Source organism: Ochotona princeps, chromosome 28 (assembly GCF_030435755.1).
Source record: "Ochotona princeps isolate mOchPri1 chromosome 28, mOchPri1.hap1, whole genome shotgun sequence".
Lineage (NCBI taxonomy): Eukaryota > Metazoa > Chordata > Mammalia > Lagomorpha > Ochotonidae > Ochotona > Ochotona princeps.
In genome coordinates, this window is record NC_080859.1 from 9905399 (window position 1) to 9920232 (window position 14834).

Consider the following 14834-nt stretch of genomic DNA (forward strand, 5'->3'; position numbering starts at 1 on the left):
AGATAAGTTTATTTTGGTGCAAGAATTTTTTTTAAATGCATGCAGTTTTTTTCGTACCTTGGATTTTTTTATTAAATTTTTGTTGGTCCCTCATATTCCAGATGGGTTTCAGTTGAACTTCTCAAAATGGGTTTGGGGTACATAAGTAATTTTCTTCATATATCGTATTTTGTCTAAAACCTTTTCTGATGACTTTTTTACTTAACCACCAAAACAGCTTTAACCAAAAGGTAAAATCGAAAAAATATTTCTCCAGACTTTTAAAGGTCAATGGGACTTGCTGGATGTGATTCTAAACATTTTCCTGCTGATCTTAAAAGGTAAATATCACTTTGTTCCCTCAATATAAATAAAAGTTATTTTATAATATTAATATTGTATTTGAAACATATGTATATACATTTCAAATTTTCCAAAGTGGTAGTATTTTTAAAATATACAAAAGGTATAAAACAAAAACTGAACACCCCTATTAGTAGCATTGTGAATCCTCTTCAGGATATTAACAGAGATAACCAGCAATTTGTCCTCTAAACATATGCCTAAGACAAATGTATTTGAGCATCACATCTGAAAGCACAGAATTTAATCATCAGTTTGTTTTCAATGATACAAAACCAAGAACTGCAATAATTTCTCCAAAGTAATCAAAGGGCTACCTGTACAAACGCAGTGCCTCTGGAATCTCTGAATTTTTTCTAACAAGAAAGTATAGATCATTGAGCAAAATGTATCTACTATACACTACGCCATAATAGCTACTTAATTGTTATCATTATGATGCAGATATAGAATGGAAACAGATGTTCCTTTTTTCCTTTCAGCAAAGCACAGGAAAAGCATAAAGTTGCTGATACTGCATGGGCTACCACCACAGCACAATAGAGGGGAAAAAAGACATTAGCACATGACAATATTAGTTTTTACTACACAACTAATTGCATAAAAAGTATAACTTGAGATCATTAAATCAATATAATTTTCAGCACTACAGAAAAGAAACAAATAGATTTGTATCAGCAGCCTACTTCACATCTGCAGTGGGAAAACAGCTCTCCGAGCCCAAAGATGCAAAATGCTACTGTTGCTCTCAGAACACAAGGAAGAGAGTAGGATTTGGTTTTCTGTGTGAAGTAATATGAATTAGCACACTGCTTCTACAGAGAAAAAAATTGCAGTGCCAGTATAAATCGGTAGAAGCTTTCTGGAAAATCAACTTAGTAGTCAATACCAAGAATCTTAAAGAAAGCATTCTATACCTTCAGTCCAAGTAATTTATTTCTGAATAATATATTGTAAAGAAATAACCATAGATATGTTTAAATAGTCACTCAGAATCTATTCATCATAACTGTATACTAATGAAAAACTAGAAATCTTACTTCTCTGATAGAACACTAACACACATGTTAAAACATTAGTCAGCATAAATAAACAACAATTTCAGGCACATGACATGAAATGGTTGAAAGAAAAGAATTTATAGAAAATACGCCTTACGCAATTTTTAATTTTTGCAAATTCTCTTATGAATCAACTATTACTTTTTTAATTAGAAAAAGTATTTTTCTCTTGAAAATTTTATTTCTAGGCTCTGGTGTTCTGAATCCTTGTACAAATTTTCTAAAAAAAATTTGGATCAAATAATCCTACAAACACAAGCAGAAAAATTGACTTAAAGTTATCTTGACAAGTTATTTGAGCCCCAGTCTGGCACAGGAAGAAAAGTATTGGTCAAAGCACACTGACAACACTTTTTGCTTTCCTGAGTTAAACAGGATCCTTACAAGTTAAAGGAAAGTGCTTAAAACAAGCACTATGAATGCTTATGTACAATCTATTAACATGACATGTTGTATGCCTCAAAATCAAAGAAACTTTTCAGCTAGAAACATATCCAGAGCAAATAAAGTAGCCGATTAATTGCTTTCCCATCATGCCTATAAGAAAAGTTTGTCGTGGCTCTCCTAGGTCTCTGGGTTTCCTGGTTTATTTTCCCAAGAACGAGCTGATTTGTCTTAGGCTATTACTGTCTATTACTTCTAGAAGTCTTGAGGAAAGGTGGGAAGCAGCAAATTCTGGCAATCTGCCTAAGGAGAAATCAATGAAACAAATTAATCCTTCGCAGACTGCAATGACACAGTCATCCATCATTCAGGGCAGTTTTTATATACCAAATCAGAAAGCAGAGCAAAGAGCCCTGGGGGACGTCACAGACAACCACTTACACCAACACTGGGAAAATACTGAGGAATCAGTTTATTTAAAGAGGATAGATTTCAGTTGATTGCCTATTTCATCAAATAAAGATTTTTCTTCCACGGTGTGGTGAGCCCAAGGGCAATGTCAGTGTCTTCAGTCCCATATATGTTGGCTGATTTCAATATCAATAGGGGATGAATATGTTTAAATAATTAGCCTCATTGATCAGTGTAGTCAAATATGTAGCTAGGGTAATATTACTTTTTCCATCCAACTTCCAGGTGGTCTCATACTGCCTGTTTTCAATAGATACTACAACTTCACCTATGAATCTAAAACTTAACTGACCGATTTCTAGTAAACCGTATCTGGAGCATTTCCTTATACATAAAATGGAACCATACAAAATGCATGTAATTCCTAAGTGTTAAGTCTACAGAAATCTCAAGTTTTACCTCTTCTGGTGTAAATCAGATCAGATAATCAGGTTATAAGTAAATAGCCTGTCTTAAAATGATAATCCTTTGCCTTATGACATAGTTGGGAGCACTGACAGGAATTAAATGGGATTTCTTTTCTTTAAAAAAAGAACTTAAAATCAGGGTCAGAGAAATCCCAAGGCCCATGGAACTGTATCATAAAATGATAATAATAATTTTTAAAACTTGTAAATAAGAAAGTAGAAAAAAACAACAAAAGTCAGCATATTCAAATTTCTCAGCTACTATTTGGTGGCACCTATTTTGGACAAATTTGTCTCAAATAAATTTTTTTATTCTCATAGAAAAAGAACTTAAAATGTGCAACTGAACATTCACCCCGAGTGTATTTTGTATATTATAAAAAAGCATATGCACCTAGAGTTACTTCTATGTGTCTGTGCACTTCTACCATCTATCCACTCGTGTCTCACTAATGTAAGTACATGTCCTATATGAAAATTAATGACCAGAACTATAAAGTCACAGTGTATTGCTACTGTTTAAAATATGCATAATTTTCAAAGTTAAAACATGAGATTTAGCAACAGAAAAACAATTTTTAGAAAATAAAAAAAAACTCATCACAATGCTAGCTGCAATGCTAAAACCCCATTGCATCTCATCACAGATCCAAAACAGAAGAAACGATTAAATTAATGCTAACTAGTCCATTTTTTGAGTGGCATCTTCGATTCTGAGGTCTGTGGCCATAGGATTGCAAGTCCTGGCCATGCTGATGCATTTTTAATTCAATGCCTGAACCTAGTATTTATTGATTTAATAAAGTTAGGGAAATTACATTGTTGCTGCTACTGAAGAAATGTCAGCAATTTAATCTAGAGAAATCTCTCAGAGAAATATATATATATATTAGGGTTATAATACAGATTATGTATATAATATTTATATGTTGTATATATATACATATATATATTGGGGGGAACAACAGCCATATAAAGGTAAGCCCCTCAATATTAAGAACAGTGGCCAAGAGCAACACTTTTTTCCCAGACAGCTTTGGGCTCTGGTCAGCTTCTTTTACTGAAAGTGTTGGCCACTTACAGGTTAGCTGGCAGCAGAAGGGTGCAGCACAGCCTGGCCGGGTGCCTTCGGAACTAGGGAAACCGTGGTTCTCTCTCCATCACCACCCTCTGGCTGCTCCTCATTGAAGAGGGTGGCGCGCACACACACACAGGAATCTTTACCTGGTCACCTGACAGGGTTTCAAGGAGCCCATCAGCCATTTCCTGTGTCTCTGGACCCTAACATTTTCCACACTTTCTTTAACACATAGGAAGGACAGAGAAGGGGAGAAACCCACTTCTTAAGAACAAGCCTGTCAAAATACAACCAAAGGAAAAAGGGTTTAAGACAAGAAGATATACTAAGATCCAGAGTCAGAAATGGGACACACACACACACACACACACACACACGAATAAAGAATGCAGCAAAAGTTGCCAAAACACACTCTTGGGTGCTATCAGGAACTTGTCGGTACTGTTGGGCTGCTCCCCGGCTGGCCGGCTCATTTCCTCAAGCCGGACACCTGGGGAGCATGCTGCACTCCAGCTTTTCCCTGACTTTGAAGAAGGGCATAACCTGAAGAGCGGTGCTGTTGGGAGAGAGGGGCGGGAGGGGGTCAGTAAAACTATGCTAATTGGTGAGCCTAATTGCTTCAAGCAGTCCCGGCCTCTAACCAGGGAGCGCCCGGATGATGGAGTCAGTCTGTTCCTCATAAAATGAAGAAGCACTGAACTGAATTGCCAAGGAAGCCCCTCTAAAAAGTTTCCACAGTGTAACCAAATGACTTCACCTACGCTATTGCCTCGAAGATGACGTCTCTGAAACAAAGCAGACCTCGCTCAGGCTCCATATTCATAAATTGGCTCAGCTTAGGCCGGTGAATCTGGATTGATTTAAAAAAGGTTTTTTTTTTTTTGTTTTTTTTTTTTTTTTTCATCCTTCCAATCAAATGAAGTCATTGTTAATTAGATGCTCTCTGTTAAGCATGTCATTCTTCTCCACGTTACCTGCTCGCACTTGCAGCACATCGGAGCGCAACATCTGGAGGCCCCACTCCCAGGCAGTCTCTCCAGTTTAGCGCTGGAATTTCCTTTCCCCAATCCACTCCCCACACACAGCACGTCTGTCAGAGCGCGGGGCAACGGCCAAAAGACCGAAACTCCCTGGTGACAGTTTCCTGAGGACCCCTTCCGAGGTCCTTCCGAGGCCCGCCTGGCAGACTGAAACTTCTTAGAAACACTCTAAGTGAACCCTTGCACAGACGTGCCCAGCTTCTTCCAAACCCAGCTGCTCGTCCTGGATTAAGAGGTTTCGGATTCCCCAACAACACACCCCTACGTCCCCCGCAAGCCTTGCTGGTCACCCATCTCCTGCCACCCACACACCCGAAAAGGGCTGTCCGGAGGGACCCCACCCCACCCCACCCCACCCCGGGAGCCGCAGGGCCCTGCGTGGCGGCCGCGCGCAGGACAAGGCTCACCAAGGTGGCCTTGTTCGACGTATGTCTGCCTTCGGAAAGATCAGCGCCCGGCGGTTCCCCGGCCTTCCCTGGGGGGCCTAAAGGGGACAGAACCCAACACCCCAGCCTACCCGGATTCAGCAAGAGTGCGCCCGCCACCCCACCCCGGGCGGGCCCGGCTTCCTCCCGGCACCCCTGTCCAGCACCCCTGGAGAGGTTGTGTCCCCCTTCTTGCGGCCTGGGGCGCGCCATCGGAGCATCCCTCCATCCCTCCGGCTTCCTAATGCGCCCCTAATGTGGGCCTCGATTCAGGGAGCTGCTCCCTGCAGGCACCCCCGCGCTAGGGGGATGGAGCTCGGAGTCTCGCGTTCCGGCCTCTCAGGGGTCAGCTGGGGCCTTGACCAGGGAGTCTGGTTCTTGCAATATAGAATTCGTTCTCATCTGTGGGGTGAGGGATGCGAGGATAAACCCGGGAGGAAGGGGTCTGGACTGCGATGTGAGCAGTCCAGGGCGAGGCTGGGGCAGGTGCACCCTGGGGGCTCTGCAAGCGCTGACCCAGGGACTCTAGAGACCAAGTCCGGCGCAGGCACTTGTAGGACCCTGACAATCCAAGGGCACAAGGCCCCAGGGAAGCCTCGGGCCCTTGTACTTGCTTTTTGAGGCGCCAAAGGACCTGGCCACGACCTTGGGGCCCAGCTCACCACCCTCCTCGGCTGCAGCTGCGGAGCAGGGAGAGGGGAGTTTGAGAGGATGGGAGAACAGGAGCTCCACCCAAGCCGCTGGGACTGCTGCTCTCCGCCCAGGATGAGGTGAGGCGACTACAGTCGAAGGATGGGACCAAACGGGCGCACTGCAGAGTTGGAGCTCTTCATTACGTTGCTTCAAATCCTTGACCTCACCGCCCCCCTGGCCCAGTGACTACGGGCGCCTGTTCAAGAGGGGAAATTAAGTTTCTAGGGACCCCTTCATTCTCTGTCATGCGGGTTCTCGGGGAGGCAGGCAGACAATAGCCGCAGCCTAAACACCTGTGATCTCCCAACGCCAGAAACTATGGACGGGAACGGGAGTCATTTCTCCTTCCGCTTCCAGAGGGAGCTCAAGCCTGACGCCTCAAGGTTATCCGGCTCGGAAAGCAGGGAAAGACCTGCGGGACCCTGCGAGGGCCACCCACGCCTTCGGGGGCCGAGGGAGATGCACTTTCCCCATTAAGAGCAAAAACGGAGATTTGATTTTTCCTCTCTCCACCCCACCCCCAATCCCTTTTTAGTGCTTCTGTGAACCTCAGTTCTACGCGTCGCGGAGTCGAACACTCCCTTTGGCCCTGGAGACACCACTAGAACTGAGAGCCAAGGGAGGTGAGGCCGAGGAAAGGGAAGATGCTGAGAGGTCAGAGCTGGGAATCGGGGATGCGCGCAGCAGTCCGGGACTCCGAGGACACGGACACACACACACACACACACACACACACACACACACACACACACACACCGGCGCGGGCCTCGGTCCCAGAGCCACAGCTCGTTTGGAAGCGATCTGGAGCGCAGAACTGCGCGTGTTCCCGCTGTGCACGGCCCTTGACCATTTCGCTCAGGCGGGATGAGAGGCGCGCTAGCCGGCGAGGATGGCTGGCCCGATAGGAACATTCATTCCATCCTCCGCCCCCCGCCACAACACACACACACACACACACACACACACACCAGAGACAGGTTGAAGACAGTGGGTGAAACCTGCCAGGAGGGGCGGCTTCATCCCCGCTCGGGCTCCTCCCGGCCTGTCGGCCAGGTCACCTGTCTGCCCGAGCTCTCCCGGTTCCGCGTCCCTCCCAGCTCCCTGCAGCCAAGACTGCTAGGAAGCCCCGAGCTGCGCGCCCTGGCGGCTCCCGGGCTCCCCGGCCCTGCGAGCCAAGACTGGTCCCGCACTGACGTCTCCAGGTGACAACGGCGTCAGCGCCGCTCGTGCAGCAGCCAGATCCCTGCCTTCCCCGCACTCCACCTCCGAGTCGACGGTGTTGGGGTGGTTGTTGTTCTTTTAAAAGTATATTAAAGGGTCATTGGCATCTCTGCGACGAGTCATTACGCCTTTATCCCCCATCAATTAACCACACCTCAGAGGGCTGCTATTAAGAGCTAAATTGAGCTGCAAAAGTAGGTATCCCGTTTCAGTAAGATGTGTGGTTCTCTCCCGCTGAGAGGCACCGCCGACGGGGCTCGACCCTCGGCTTCCCTCGACTGCCGGGGCGGTGCCTGGCAGCTGAGAGGACTAGAGGTCGTCGTCTGACCCTGTGCTAGTGAAACCCGGAGTAGGCAGGGCCCTGGGCCCCCGGCCTCAGGCATGGTGCACGTCAAGGGAGGGTGGCTCCAGGAGAATGCCAGAGGGAGTCGTGCGTTTTGTGCGTGGAGTGGGAGAATGTTCGCAAAACCCTAGGTCCGTGCCGCAGCCCTAGGAGGAGGGAATGCGGGCCAGAGGGCTAATCTTCGAGCTTGACTGGCAGTCTTCCCCCAATACACCTGCTTCCAGCTCTTCCAAACTCCCCCTCCAGGGCAGCAGAATCCCAGAACCCTTGTGGATGACAACGTAGTGCTGTGAGGAAGCTGGATATGGAGCTAAGGAATCCAAGACAAAAAATGTGGCGTTTAGGACAAAGGGGATTCACCAGGGACCAGCACGACCGCCGGCCCAGATGCGTCCCGCTCTACCTCCATGCCAACACTGCTGAGGACTTGGGGCACCACTGTCGCAGGGCAGCTGGGCGATCCTGGAGGGCCAAGGAAACAGGGAACAGGGTCCACTCCGCAGCCATCGGACTTTGCTCCCGTCAGTGTCCACAATAAATTTAGCCAAGGCTAAAAGGAGCTTAATTTCCCAGTATAACCCAATTAAAAGCTTTCTAAAGTAATCTCTCCCCTCCCCCAAAAAATGACAAAAAGAAATGCAAGGCTAAAGAGGGGACCGATTTTGATGACAGTGATTTATCGCCTATGCACAGCATGCCTGGGACACTGGCTGTCCTGCCCAGGATCTATCTGACTAAGGAACATCCCGCAGCCATCTCTGGTGCCAATCCCGTGCCTTGCAGATGGACAGCCATCTACCAGCCAACCTGGGCAGGAGAGAATGTACAGACTGAGGTGGCTTATAAGCACCATAGACTTTTTTTTAAGTGCTATTAGATTTATGGTCCCTTTTTCGACGCCCATCCAGAGTAATTAGCACATATGTTCTAAATAGATGATAGTTTTGTGAGCAATAAAGCAATTACCCATCGTTGGAGCTGACAGTTCCTCCAACTAAACTCCAACCAGCAGCTAATTGGAAAAGTCATTTCAGCAACATTGTGTGCAATTAGTCCTGCTAAACTACTACACCCCAACTAGCTGGTCTGAGGTTAATTTATTCAGCATGGTATTTGCATGGACAAGCCTTTGCCGTGAAGGGACTTGCCTTTTGCCCCTCGGGTAGGTGCCCAGGGAACAGAGGAGCAGGTGGGAGTGAACAATTGATGTTTGGGGCTTGGAATGACTCCTGGGGAGGGGATGCCCTATGCAGCCTCAGCTTCAAGGTCAGTGTCCAACTCACTGAGCCCCAACAGAGAAAAGCGTTGTTATTCCTGCTAGGCAGAAATCAGAGCAAACTGCTCTGTCCATGCTACTAAAACCTCTAAAAAAAAATTACCACAGCGGAGACAACTAGGTTCTACACCCACACACTTGGCAGAGACCACAGGCCACTACCCTGGCCCCCCGTCTCTGGGGGGTAAACCACCCAAACGGAGTGCTGAGCCTCCAATTCACTGAGTGGTTTGGAGAAAGAAAAGAATCTGCAGGGATCAAGCAGCCTGGCTTCTCTGCCTTCACCACCCGAAACTGGGATTTTTCTCTGGCGACTTCTCTGCTTCTATCTTTATGACTCTTCCTATCTTCTTTCTTCCCTCTTTTCTAAAGTTCAGCACAACAGGTCCAGGATTTGTGTTAAACATTGGTTGGAAGCCCACCACAGCATCCAAATATCCAGACCCTGGAATTCTTCTACCTGATTCAATCTTTATTGGACAGGGCAGCTTCCACGCTCCTATTCGTTGAGGAAAGCCATGGAAGACCGAGCCTTTGGAGTGCAGAATTGAGGGTTGGAAAGAAAAATTTAAAGAGGGATTCATCTTCCCCCTTACAACACCTGGAATTGGGGCACCGGTGCTACTGGGGGTTGGAGGTCTCTGGAATAGAGCTACAGAGCAGGCAACTGGTAGCTCTGGCAAACTAAGTATTCCCTTCATGAAATTCAATGGAAGCAAACTTGAGTTGGCTAGGACCATGCCAGGGTGGGGCTCCCACAGTCTAGAAGGTAGAGCAAAGTTCACATTCCTAGAAAATTCTCTTCTCCGGATAACCACTCACATTTAGCACCCTGATAGGTGCTTTTCTTTCCGAAGTAAATACAAATCCTACAGAAAGATGAGTGAGATGCTATTTTGTGTAGGACATGGGGCTTCGCAAATACGATTTTAATTTCAAAACAAATTCATTGGTAGGTATGTTTCTGTAGTGAACTGGGGCGGGAATGGAGGAGGCAGCTGGCGGGGGCGGGGACTTGTAAACTCCCTAGTGTCAAGCTTTTGTATTCTACTTCTTTATTGTTTTAACCAATCTGATTCCAAGTGAGACCAAAAAGAAGGGGGGAAAAAATCCTAGGGAGAAATTGAAAGTAGAGCGTCTTGTCTTACCCCATGACCTCACGTGTCACACCATCTCCACCCTCCAAAGAGAAATCTCCCGTCACAGTGACTGCCAGTGGAAAACAGCAAGGAAATAAGATGACATTTCTAGACAGCTGTCCATTATGCTCTCAATTATTTGCTTTCTTTTCCCCTGGACTTAAATGTATCTAAAGAGTGAAGGCAAGACGGCAACACTGAAGGGAGAATCAACTGGAAGTGTCACCTGATCATGGAAGAAAAACCCAGGTCTTGGTTCCTGTGTGCATGCTTGCACATAAGGGCAAAATGACCCATCCAGACAAATCCTTGCCCCTGAGCATGTGGGAAATATTTATGCACACACCCATGTGTGCCGAAAAATCTCTTAAGCACATGTGTGTGGAGTGGTGGTCCCGCGCAAGCTCAGCTAGCTGTCCACACGCATGCATTCACTTCTGGAGTAAAGGCATTTTTCTTGCTCCCATAGTTTCTTTCCCTTAAGAACGATTAGATGATGTCTATTCAAAGTTGCTGATCCAGAGAGAAGATAAGAGTAGATAAAAGATTTCAAGTGACATCCCCCCCAATCCCTTTCACACCAACCTGAGCCCTCGAATCACCAAGGATCAACTAACACAAAAGCCCTTTCCCCTCTCTTTTCAGCTTCAGAAGATTTCATGCAAGGGGTTAACAATAAAACAGAGCTATCCATGAGTTTTGTTAGATCGTGCATTTATAATACTTTATTAACTCCTCCCGTGGAGGAGATAGGTTTGTTCTCCACTTCTGACATGGGTAAATAAAAAGCATGCAACATCACAGAAGACACAACTATGTACTGTTCCATGAGTTTCTATCCGTGATGTCCCCTGCTCATTCTTGTTCATTTAAACTTTACCTAACCTCCCTCCCCAGTGATGAAGGACACTGTAATAAACATATCTTTCCACTGACAGTTTAAAAGGAAATGTTAAGTTTATTCTTTAGATCAACCTTCTGATAGGTAGATACAATTGTACTATGACTGCAGTTGCCTGCAGACTTGCTGGTTTTCCAAGCCAATACTTTTTCACTAACTTATGGCACAGACATGGAAGAAAGTGACATTAAAGACTTAAACATATTCAAGCAGTCCTTAATCAGTGAAATGTCTAACTCAGATCTACTTCTGATAGGCTAACCCTGTGGTAAAAGAAATACATGATAATATAGTGTCACTGATTATATTGTCAGAGTACATATACAACCTTCGAACTCATTGCAAAAGTTCAACTTTTCATCCAAACTCGCCCAGTTTTCCTGGGAAGAATAGCCTTGCAGGTTTTGGTCACTCACGTTGGACCATGAGATTACAGGAAAATGTTTTGTAACACAAAAGTCTCTAGTCCATCCTTTTTTTTTTTTTTCCCTTGCACTGATGCATTTAGATAGCCAGGTGTTTTTGTTTTTGTTTTTAACAAAAGTAAATATTTGGCCCTGGACTCAAGGGTGTGCTAGAAATGACTGTTACTTTCCCTCCTCAAAAAGGGCTTGAATTGCACCCAAAGATCAACAGTGGCTCTCATGCCATCTCAGGACTGCCACTGCGGGAGTCCCTTCACTGATGGCCCGGGCAGAGAGGGGAAGCAGGCAAGCCCTTATCTCTCTCTTATCCAAAACAGGTGCTGTAAATGGTTGGTTTGAGATGGAAAGCTAAACTGCTCTGCCAAGGTTAAGCACTTCTCTCTGGGCTTTCTGAACCAAAGGTGACACCCAAGAGATGTCTGGGCTGCCAAAGTGATAGGTGATAGGAAGCCCTGGACGATGCTGGGTCCCTAGTTCAATGACACAGGGCAGACTCGGAGCCCACAGCCCAGCAAAAGCCCAATGCCTCCCTGGGCCCTTCCAGTCCTCCTTTTTGCAGCAACAAAGGCAGAACTTTTTCAACAGCTGGGCAAGCACCTTACACACTGGGTTCTAGCCCAGAGGTGGGAAGGGAGAATGCTGATTTGTGACGTAGGCTGGGACTTTTTGTTGTTGCTGTTTTTTTAAGCAATCACCGAACATTCCCACCACCATCCTTTCCCCTCCAAGATCTCTGCAAGACCATTTCAAACACATTTCCCTGGACAGTATTCTTCCCCTGGCCTTAATCTCACGCCAAGGGAGACTAATTGCTTTGGCACCTTGAAAACAATGGGAGAGATTTGCCACAAGATCAGAGGAAGTGACCTTTCTCCCAGGGGTGGTAGGCCTGCCCTTCTCTCCAGAGGAACTTGATAAACAGGGGGCTTTGTGATGATTTGTAGGTAGGCAGGGAAAGTGGAAGGACTGTTCTAAACCTATGTGGTCACCTCTAAGGTCCCGTGGCTCCAACTGGGTTTAGAAAATGTCTTTACCAGGTGCCTTTGTCAGTGAAACTCAGCCACAAACCAAAATGAATGATCTGGTGTGGCTACTGTCAGCCAGGCCACAGGATTAACGAAGAATGGTTCAACCTTGCATGTAAGTAAGATGCGGGGGAGGTGGGTATTCGATGGGCTAGCAAGGCCACCTCCATTCACACTCTGGAGCCTGGAAGCAAGTCACGGGCCCATAGGTGCAGTTCTGTCTCTTCTATCCTGTTTCCACACCGCAGCCCAGCCACCCAATCGCCACTGTGCCACAGGTGCTGGCATGATCAAGCCATGTGTGGAAGGGCTTTTAAAGAGTAGATAATGAAGGGTACCAGGATGCCAGGCACTTTACAAGAGATGCTTGTAAGCCTATATATAGCTGGATTCTTCTCCCCAAGGCAAGAAGTGGAGGAATCGCACTGGAGAGAGACCTTCTGTGCACTGGACTGGTCTGGGGCATGGGTCAACCCCCATGTGTTAGCACGAGAGCTAAAGAAAACCAGAGAGAAGGGAAAGAGTTCAGACCCTGGCGAAGTACTAGCAGGGGATGGAGGTGCTACAAACTTGGCAGGCAGGCCTGGTTGGTGGGCCCTTGGCTAAGGTGCTGAGACAAGACCGCACCAGGGCTATGTCCCAGGATCCAAGGGGTTGTAGCGGGAAAGAAGAGGAAAGAGGTGGAGAAAGACAGAAATTGCCCTGAGTCCCCGGCTTCTACCACCAAGGGAGTGTCTGGACACGTGTGCAGTTTCACAGCTTGGGGCCCTGGGTGCTGTAGGGAAAATGCAATGGCTTTTCTTTAAGGGACGAGACAACAGTTCTCTGGTTGGGTGTGGGGTACACCAGGCCCAGGCCTCCTAAGTGCACCGGGGAGAATCAGTACTGCCTTAAGGGTGGCAGCCAGAGCGTCCCCATGACCTCGTCTGACCCCTGGCTCCCTCGAAGGAAGCCATTTTTCCAGAGGCAGGGCAGGGCGAACCAGTGGCCAAGGCGCTGTTTGTGGGTGCGCAGCCGCCACTGGGGGCACCGGGTTCGGCAGGGAAATTGGGCTGTCCCAAAGGGGAACAGCGCCCCGCCTGGAACAAACGCTCTCACCACACAAAGTGGGCGAGCCTTGCCCACAGCAGCGCGAGCGGCTCCCAGTGATGCGCCAAGACCCCAACCACCATTCACCACTATCACCACCCCAACACAGTGCCCCCATCCCGGCACCATCCTGAGGGGCCTCCACCCCTGAGACCAGGAATGGGGACCGATCCTTTCCTCCGGGCCCGACCACGGGACACGGATTTCTCCCCTCCCCCCAGGGTCGCGCCGGGTGGGTCCCAAGGGCCCCTTGCAAGTTTGGAAGCTAGGAGGGCGGGGGCAGAAAAGCGCAAGTGATGGTGGGTGGCTCAGCCAGTACTCCCGCCCAGCTTCGCCCCGGCCTGCAGGGCCTGACCCCGTAGCAGCCCCTGCTCGGCCGGGCTGCCTGCCACCAGAGCCCACCCAGCTGCGGGGCGCGGTCCCCAGGGCCACTTCTCCCGCCCTCGCCCCGCGCGCCCTCTGACGCAAACGCGCGTCCCTGCCCCGCGCAGGAGAAGCGCTAGCGTTGGTTTTAATTGAGACTCTTCCTTTCACACACACACACACACACACACACACCCCGCGTACACACCCCCTCCGCCCCCCTCCACCCCCTTGGGAGGCGACCCCTGCCCCGCCCCCAGCCCGCTTCACTGGCATGCAGAATCTGGCTCGGAGTGCCGAGCCGCCCGCCTCCGCTATTCCGCCGGGAGAGCGGCGTGAGGTCCCTCCTTAATCCGCTCACACCATAGCCCACATCAAAAAGCGGCCTCCGTTCGCCCTAAGTTTGGGGCGGGGGGGGGGGGAGATCGCGTTACACCGGCGCCCGCAGGTGGGAGGCTGCAACCGAGTTGGCTGAGTCCCCGGCTTGCTGCCAGGCAAGGCTCCGGCCTCGCCGATGAGGCCGGACTGGGCAGCCTGCTCCTCGGGGCGTCCCGGTCGGGGATACCCAAAGACCCCGAAACCTGCCAGTGTGCAGCCCCCGGGGCCATGCCCGCGCCACGGCTTCCCGCCGAGGGAGGGAGGGAGGGAGGAAGGGAGGGGGAGAGAGAGAGAGAGAGAGAGAGAGAGAGAGAGAGAGAGAGAGAGAGAGAAAGCGCTGGGGGTGGGGGCGTTGGGTTAAGACCTGAGGGACAGGATCTGGGGAGGGTCCTGCTTTGAATTGGGCTGGTGCTGGGCCAGCAGGATCCCCCACCCCAGGGAGGTGAGGCGACAGAGGCCCCTGCCTCCCACGCCACGGTGGGACTGGGGCACCGGAAAGGGCCACCCTAGGGGCAGACCCTGCCGAAAGTTCTCCAGGTCCAGACTCCTGCCCCCACGCGAGTCGAGACGCCCCCCTCTCCCACCCCGACCTACCCGCCCGCTCTCCCGCCAGCACCAGTCCCCACCCCCACTCCCCTCCAGCGCAAGAAGCCAAGACAAACCGCTGCGTTACTTGCCTGGTAGGGCAGGACCTGGTCGAGTCTCGCTTCTGGCGCGCGCCTTGCACAGTCCGGGGTCCGAGGGCGGGCCGGGCGGCGCTGGTTGCTTGCTGC